Source organism: Ranitomeya variabilis, chromosome 3 (assembly GCF_051348905.1).
Source record: "Ranitomeya variabilis isolate aRanVar5 chromosome 3, aRanVar5.hap1, whole genome shotgun sequence".
Classification (NCBI taxonomy): domain Eukaryota; kingdom Metazoa; phylum Chordata; class Amphibia; order Anura; family Dendrobatidae; genus Ranitomeya; species Ranitomeya variabilis.
Window position 1 is genome coordinate 302,442,341 of NC_135234.1, and position 8,335 is coordinate 302,450,675.

Here is an 8,335-nt window from a genome sequence, read left to right on the forward strand (position 1 = left end):
GACCAGCCAACACAGAAGAATGGACCTCGGAGATGACTCTACTGGTCCAATCATCCGGAACAAACAGTCTTTCTGGTGGACAACGATCAGGTTTATCCGCCTGAAACTCCTGCAATGCACGTCGCAAGTCTGGGGATACGGCGGACAATATTACCCCATCCCTAAGGATACCAGTAGGCCCAGAGTCTCCAGGAGAGTCAGGCACAAAACTCCTGGAAAGAGCATCTGCCTTCACATTCTTTGAACCTGGCAGGTATGAAACCACAAAATTGAAACGAGAAAAAAACAACGACCAACGAGCCTGTCTAGGATTCAAACGCCTGGCAGACTCAAGGTAAATGAGATTCTTGTGATCAGTCAAGACCACCACACGATGTCTAGCACCCTCAAGCCAATGACGCCACTCCTCAAATGCCCACTTCATGGCCAAAAGCTCCCGATTACCCACATCATAATTGCGCTCGGCGGGCGAGAATTTTCTAGAGAAGAATGCACATGGCTTCATCACCGAGCCATTAGAACTTCTCTGTGACAAAACCGCCCCCGCTCCAATCTCGGAAGCATCAACCTCAACCTGAAAAGGAAGTGAAACATCTGGTTGACACAACACAGGAGCAGAAGAAAACCGGCGCTTAAGTTCCTGAAAGGCCTCCACAGCCGCAGGAGACCAATTAGCAACATCAGCACCCTTTTTAGTCAAATCAGTCAAAGGTTTAACAATACTGGAAAAATTAGCAATGAACCGACGATAAAAATTAGCAAACCCCAAGAACTTCTGAAGACTCTTAACAGATGTAGGTTGTGTCCAGTCACAAATCGCCTGAACCTTGACGGGATCCATCTCAATAGTAGAAGGAGAAAAAATGTACCCCAAAAAAGAAATCTTCTGGACTCCGAAGAGACACTTTGAGCCCTTCACAAACAGAGAATTGGCCCGCAGCACCTGAAACACCTTCCTGACCTGTAGAACATGAGACTCCCAGTCATCAGAAAACACCAAAATATCATCCAAATACACAATCATAAACTTATCCAGATATTCACGGAAAATATTGTGCATAAAGGACTGAAAGACTGACGGAGCATTGGAGAGTCCAAAAGGCATTACCAAATACTCAAAATGGCCCTCAGGCGTATTAAATGCGGTTTTCCACTCATCACCCTGTTTTATCCGCACAAGATTATACGCACCGCGAAGATCTATCTTAGTGAACCACCTAGCCCCCTTAATGCGAGCAAACAAATCAGTCAATAATGGCAATGGATACTGATATTTGACAGTAATCTTATTCAGAAGGCGATAATCTATACAAGGCCTCAGGGAACCATCTTTTTTTGCCACGAAGAAAAAACCTGCTCCCAGAGGGGACGAAGATGGACGAATATGTCCCTTTTCCAAGGACTCCTTAATATAATTCCGCATAGCAGTATGCTCTGGCAGTGACAGATTAAATAAACGACCCTTAGGGAACTTACTGCCAGGAATCAATTCTATAGCACAGTCACAATCTCTATGAGGAGGGAGCGAATTGAGCTTAGGCTCCTCAAAAACATCCCTATAGTCAGACAAAAACGCAGGGATCTCAGAAGGAGTAGATGAAGCGATTGAAACCAGAGGTGCATTATCATGAACCCCCTGACATCCCCAGCTTAACACAGACATTGTTTTCCAATCCAGGACAGGATTATGAGTTTGTAACCATGGCAGACCAAGCACTAGTACATCATGTAAATTATACAGTACAAGGAAGCGAATCACCTCCTGATGAACGGGAGTCATGCGCATGGTCACTTGTGTCCAATACTGCGGTTTATTCATAGCCAATGGTGTAGAGTCAATTCCCTTCAGAGGAATAGGAACTTCCAGAGGCTCCAGACTAAAACCGCAGCGTTTAGCAAATGACCAATCCATAAGACTCAGGGCAGCGCCCGAATCCACATAGGCCTCGACGGAAATGGAAGACAGTGAAAAAATCAGAGTCACAGACAAAATGAACTTAGGCTGCAGAGTACCAATGGCAAAAGATTTATCAACCCTTTTTGTGCGTTTAGAGCATGCTGATATAACATGAGCTGAATCACCACAATAAAAACACAATCCATTTTTCCGCCTATAATTTTGCCGTTCACTTCTGGACTGAATTCTATCACATTGCATAGTCTCAGGTGCCTGTTCAGAAGACACCGCCAACTGGTGCACAGGTTTGCGCTCCCGTAAACACCGATCAATCTGTATGGCCATAGCCATAGACTCATTCAGACCTGTAGGCGCAGGGAACCCCACCATAATATCCTTAATGGCCTCAGAAAGACCATTTCTGAAGTTTGCAGCCAGGGCGCACTCATTCCACTGAGTAAGCACCGACCATTTCCGAAATTTTTGACAATATATTTCCGCTTCATCATGCCCCTGAGAGAGGGCTAATAAAGCCTTTTCAGCCTGAATCTCCAGGTTAGGTTCCTCATAAAGCAATCCCAGTGCCAGAAAAAACGCATCCACACTGAGCAATGCAGGATCCCCTGGTGCCAATGCAAATGCCCAATTCTGAGGGTCGCCCCGCAGGAAAGATATTACAATCTTGACTTGTTGAGCAGGGTCTCCAGAGGAGCGAGATTTTAAAGAAAGAAACAATTTACAATTGTTCCTGAAATTCAGGAAGGTAGATCTATCTCCAGAAAAGAACTCTGGAATAGGAATTCTAGGTTCAGACATGGGAGTGTGAACAACAAAATCCTGTATGTTTTGAACTTTTACAGCGAGATTACTCAGGCTGGAGGCCAAACTCTGAACATCCATGTTAAACAGCTAAGATCAGAGCCATTCAAGGGTTAAGAGGAGGTAAGAAGCAGCTAGACAGCAATTAAGGGCTAGGCAGCAAAACTCTGAAGGGAAAAAAAAAAAAAAAATTCCCTTAAACACTTCTTTTTCTCCTGCTTTAGCCCAAACAATTAACACTTTGTGGGCCGGCTATACTGTCATGAATCCCAATGGCTAGGGATAGCAAGGGACAAGCAAAGTAATGCAAAATAACGGACGAGCTCTAGGGTGATGGAACCTGGGCTGACCGCTGCCCTACTCCTGACAAAACACAACTAGAGATAGCCAGGGAGCGTGCCTACGTTGGTTCTAGACGCCACGCACCAGCCTAAGAGCTAACTAGCACTGCAGAGGAAATAAAGACCTCACTTGCCTCCAGAGGAATGAACCCCAAAAGGTATAGTTGCCCCCCACATGTATTGACGGTGAAATGAGAGGAAGGCACGCACATAGAGATGAATATAGGTTTAGCAAATTGAGGCCCGCTGTAACTAGAAAGCAGAATGATACAAAAGGGGTCTGAGCGGTCAGCAAAAAACCCTAATCAAAAACCATCCTGAGATTACAAGAACCCATGTGCCAACTCATGGCACATGGGGAGAACCTCAGCCCACTAGAGCTACCAGCTAGCATAGAGTCATAATAAGCAAGCTGGACAAAAAAACCAAACAACTGAAAATCAGCACTTAGCTTATCCTGAAAGATCTGGGAGCAGGTAGTCAGGAACCAAACAGAGCACATCTGAATACATTGATAGCCGGCAAGGGAATGACACAAAGGCCAGGTAAAATAGGAAACACCCAGCCTCTGATGGACAGGTGGAAACCAGAGGCCGCAACCCACCAAAGTCACCCAGTACCAGCCGTAACCACCAGAGGGAGCCCACAAACAGAATCCACAACAATGGCGCCACCATTGATTCCAGCCAATCTTGCGTTCAAATTGTCAAATGGTGCTCCCTCCCTTCCGAGCCCCGACGTGCGCCCAAACAGTGGTTTACCCCCCACATATGGGGTACCAGCATACTCAGGCCAAACTGGGTAACAATTTTTGGGGTCCAATTTCTCCTGTTACCCTTGCGAAAATAAAAAATTGCTTGCTAAAACATAATTTTAGAGGAATGAAAAATTATTTTTTATTTTCACGGCTCTGCATTATAAACTTCTGTGAAGCACTTGGGGGTTCAAAGTGCTCACCACACATCTAGATAAGTTCCTTGGGGGGTCTAGTTTCCAAAATGGGGTCACTTGTGGGGGGTTTCTACTGTTTAGGCACATCAGGGGCTCTGCAAACTTAACATGATGCCCGCAGCCCATTCCATCAAAGTCTGCATTTCAAAACGTCACTACCTCCCTTCCGAGCCACGACTTGTGCCCAAACAGTGGTTTACCCCCACATATGGGGTATCATTATACTCAGGACAAACTGTGAAACAACTATTGGGGTCCAATTTCTCCTGTTACCCTTGTGAAAATAAAAAATTGCTTGCTAAAACATCATTTTTGAGGAAAGAAAAATTATTTTTTACTTTCATGGCTCTGCGTTATAAACTTCTGTGAAGCACTTTGGGGTTCAAAGTGCTCACCACACATCTAGATTAGTTCCTTGGGAGGTCTAGTTTCCAAAATGGGGTCACTTGTGGGGGAGATCCAATGTTTAGGCACACAGGGGCTCTCCAAACGCGACATGGTGTCCGCTAATGATAAGAGCTAATTTTCCATTCAAAAAGCCAAATGGCGTGCCTTTCCTTCCGAGCCCTGCCGTGCGCCCAAACAGTGGTTTACCCCCACATATGGGGTATTAGCATACTCAGGACAAACTGGACAACAACATTTGGGGTCTAATTTCTCCCTTTACCCTTGGGAAAATAAAAAATTCCGGGCTAAAAGTAATTTTTGAGGAAAGAAAAATTATTTTTTATTTTCACGGCTCTGCGGTATAAACTTCTGTGAAGCACCTGGGGGTTTAAAGTGCTCAGTATGCATCTATATAAGTTCCTTGGGGGGTCTAGTTTCCAAAATGGGGCCACTTGTGGGGGAGCTCCAATGTTTAGGCACACGGGGGCTCTCCGAACGCGACATGATTGGAGCCAATTTTTCATTCAAAAAGTCAAATGGCGCTCCTTCCCTTCCGAGCCCTGCCGTGCGCCCAAACAGTGGTTTACCCCCACATATGAGGTATCAGCATACTCAGGACAAATTGGACAACAACGTTCGTGGTCCAGTTTCTCCTTTTAGCCTTGGGAAAATAAAAAAATTGTTGTGACTAAATAGTTAAATGTTCATTTTTTCCTTCCATGTTGCTTCTGCTGCTGTGAAACACCTGAAGGGTTAATAAACTTCTTGAATGTGGTTTTGAGCACCTTGAGGGGTGCAGTTTTTAGAATGGTGTCACTTTTGGGTATTTTCAGCCATATAGAACCCTCAAACTGACTTCAAATATGAGGTGGTCTCTAAAAAAAATGGTTTTGTAAATTTTGTTGTAAAAATGAGAAATCACTGGTCAAATTTTAACCCTTATAACTTCCTAGCAAAAAAAAATTTTGTTTCCAAAATTGTGCTGATGTAAAGTAGACATGTGGGAAATGTTATTTATTAACTATTTTGTGTCACATAACTCTCTGGTTTAACAGAATAAAAATTAAAAATGTGAAAATTGCGAAATTTTCTAAATTTTTGCCAAATTTCCATTTTTTTTCACAAATAAACTCAGAAATTATCGACCTAAATTTACCACTAACATGAAGCCCAATATGTCGCGAAAAAACAATCTCAGAACCGCTAGGATCCGTTGAAACGTTCCTGAGTTATTACCTCATAAAGGGACACTGGTCAGAATTGCAAAAAACGGCCAGGTCATTAAGGTCAAAATAGGCTGGGTCATGAAGGGGTTAAAAATAGAGTTAGAGAGTCTTCCCACTCAGTGCCTAAGCATCATCTCCTTACAAAATCTCCATCCCCGGGACTCATTACTATTGGGTCTTCAGGATTTACTCCAAACACATTTCTACAGTACCTCAACAAGAGATAGGTGGGGCCGTTATTCTCGCCTCTTCCTAATCAAAAAACCTTCAGGGAAGCACAGGATCATTATCAACCTGAAGCCCTGAATCGCGCGATTACATACAGGAGATTCAAGATGGAATCGATCAAGTCGGCAATTCCCCTTATTGGTTAGAATTGGGTAATGGCTACGATAGATTTGAGGGATGCCTATTACCATGTTCCCATCCATCCAAAATACCGGAGGTTCCTCAGATTTGCAATTTTCCAGAGTCATCAAGTCAGCCATTACCAGTTCAACGTCCTCCCAGTTGGCATCTCATCAGCACCTCGAGTATTCACCAAGATCATGATGGAGGCAGTGATCTTCATTCGCCATCAGGGGATTTGCATCATTCCATACTTGGACAACTTCCTCATTGTTGCTCCATCCATCTCCCATCTGAACTCCAATGTGACAAAGACTCTAGAAATCCTGGAATCCATGGGATGGATCCCAAATCTGGAGAAATCGTATCTTCTTCCCTCCACAAAGAAGAAATTTCTAGCAGTCCTGCTGGATTCGGAAGTAAGAGCATCCTTCTTGCCCAGAGAGCGTCAGCTCGACCTGGTACAAAGGATCTCAGAGTACAGAGCCCTGAGGGCCCCCACTCTTTGACACTCTGTCTATCCTGGGCTCCTTAACATCTTGCATCCAACCGGTATCCTGGGCCCAAGCCCATACACAAGTTCTTCAGACCATGTACTCTCATCCTGGGACAGACAGCAGAGCTCTCTAACCAAAAAAGTTCCTCTCCCCAATCATGCCAAGTCATCCTTGGTGTGGTGGCTGTGTCTCCGGAATCTCCAGCGAGGGGTCAGCTTGGATTAGCTTCCCCTAAAAATACTTACATCGGATGCCAGTTGGAGGAGATGGGGAGCCATGGTGGGAAAGTCCCACTTCCAATGCATATGGTCCTCAGACATCAGAACCAGCTCATCGAACTTCAGGGAAGTGAAGGCAGTAGAATAGGCACTGAAGGCCGCATCAGTTCTTGTCCAGGGTCATCATGTGCGCATATAATCTGACAATTCCTCAGCAGGAAGGATGTACATCCGGGAGAATGGTGCCTCGACCAGGAAGTCTTCCTCTCCCTAGTAACATGATGGGGAATCCCGGATGTGGATTTATTCGCTAGCAGCCAGAACGCAAAAGTGGAAACACATTTTTCCCTGAACACTGCGGACGGAGCATTACACGCAGATGCTTTTTCCCACCCCTGGAGGGTCAACCTTGCTTACACCTTCCCATCAATCCCGATCCTGGCAAGGACACTACAGAAAATTCGATCCGATGGGGTCACAACGATTCTAATCGCTCCCATATGGCCGGGAAGGAGTCGGTACAGCGCCCTGATGGATATGGTCCAGGAGGGTTCACTACCACTATCTCAGAAGGATGACCTCCTTCACCAGGGTTCCCTGCTACATCTGGATCTGTGCAGATGAAGCCTTGCGGCCTGGCTACTGAAGCCAAAATACTAAGAGCAAAGGGTCTTTCTTATAAAGGGATTCAAACCCTTCAGAAAAGCAGAAAACCTGTAACTAATTCCATTTATGGCAAAGTCTAGAAAAAATCTCATCTTGGTGTTCCCCGGAAACTCCGGATCCATTACATCCAAACATTGCTCAAATTCTAGACTTCCTTCAGAAGGGCCTTGACATGGGACTTAGACCTAGTACCTTAAAGTTTCAGGTCTCAGCTCTTAGTTCCTTTTTCAACTACAACTTAGCTAGTCATCACTGGGTAAAACGCTTTATGACCTCAGCCGCTAGAATCTGACCCAGAGATTATAATCGCTTTCTCCCTTTGGATCTAAATCTTGTGCTTAATAGCTTAACCCGAGACCCATTTGAGCCTTTGTCAGCAGCTAGTTTAAGAATCCTTTCTCTTAAAACTGTCTTTTTAGTGACAATTACTTCTGCCAGGCGGGTGAGAGAACTACAAGCCCTATCTATGCATGAGCCTTACTTAAGGGTACCGTCACACAGTGCCATTTTGATCGCTACGACGGTACGATTCGTGACGTTCTAGCGATATCGTTACGATATCGCAGTGTCTGACACGCAGCAGCGATCAGGGATCCTGCTGAGAATCGTACGTCGTAGCAGATCGTTTGGAACTTTCTTTCGTCGCTTGATCACCCGCTGACATCGCTGGATCGTTGTGTGTGACAGCGATCCAGCGATGTGTTCGCTTGTAACCAGGGTAAACATCGGGTAACTAAGCCGCGCTTAGTAACCCGATGTTTACCGTGGTTACCAGCATAAACGTAAAAAAAACAAACAGTACATACTCACATTCCGGTGTCTGTCCTCCGGCGTCTCAGCTTCTCTGCACTGTGAGCGCCTGCCGGCCGGAAAGCAAGCACAGCGGTGACGCGGTGACGTCACCGCTCTGCTTTCCGGCCGCTGTGCTTACACAGTGGAGAGAAGCAGAACGCCGGGGGACAGACACCGGAATGTAAGTATGTAC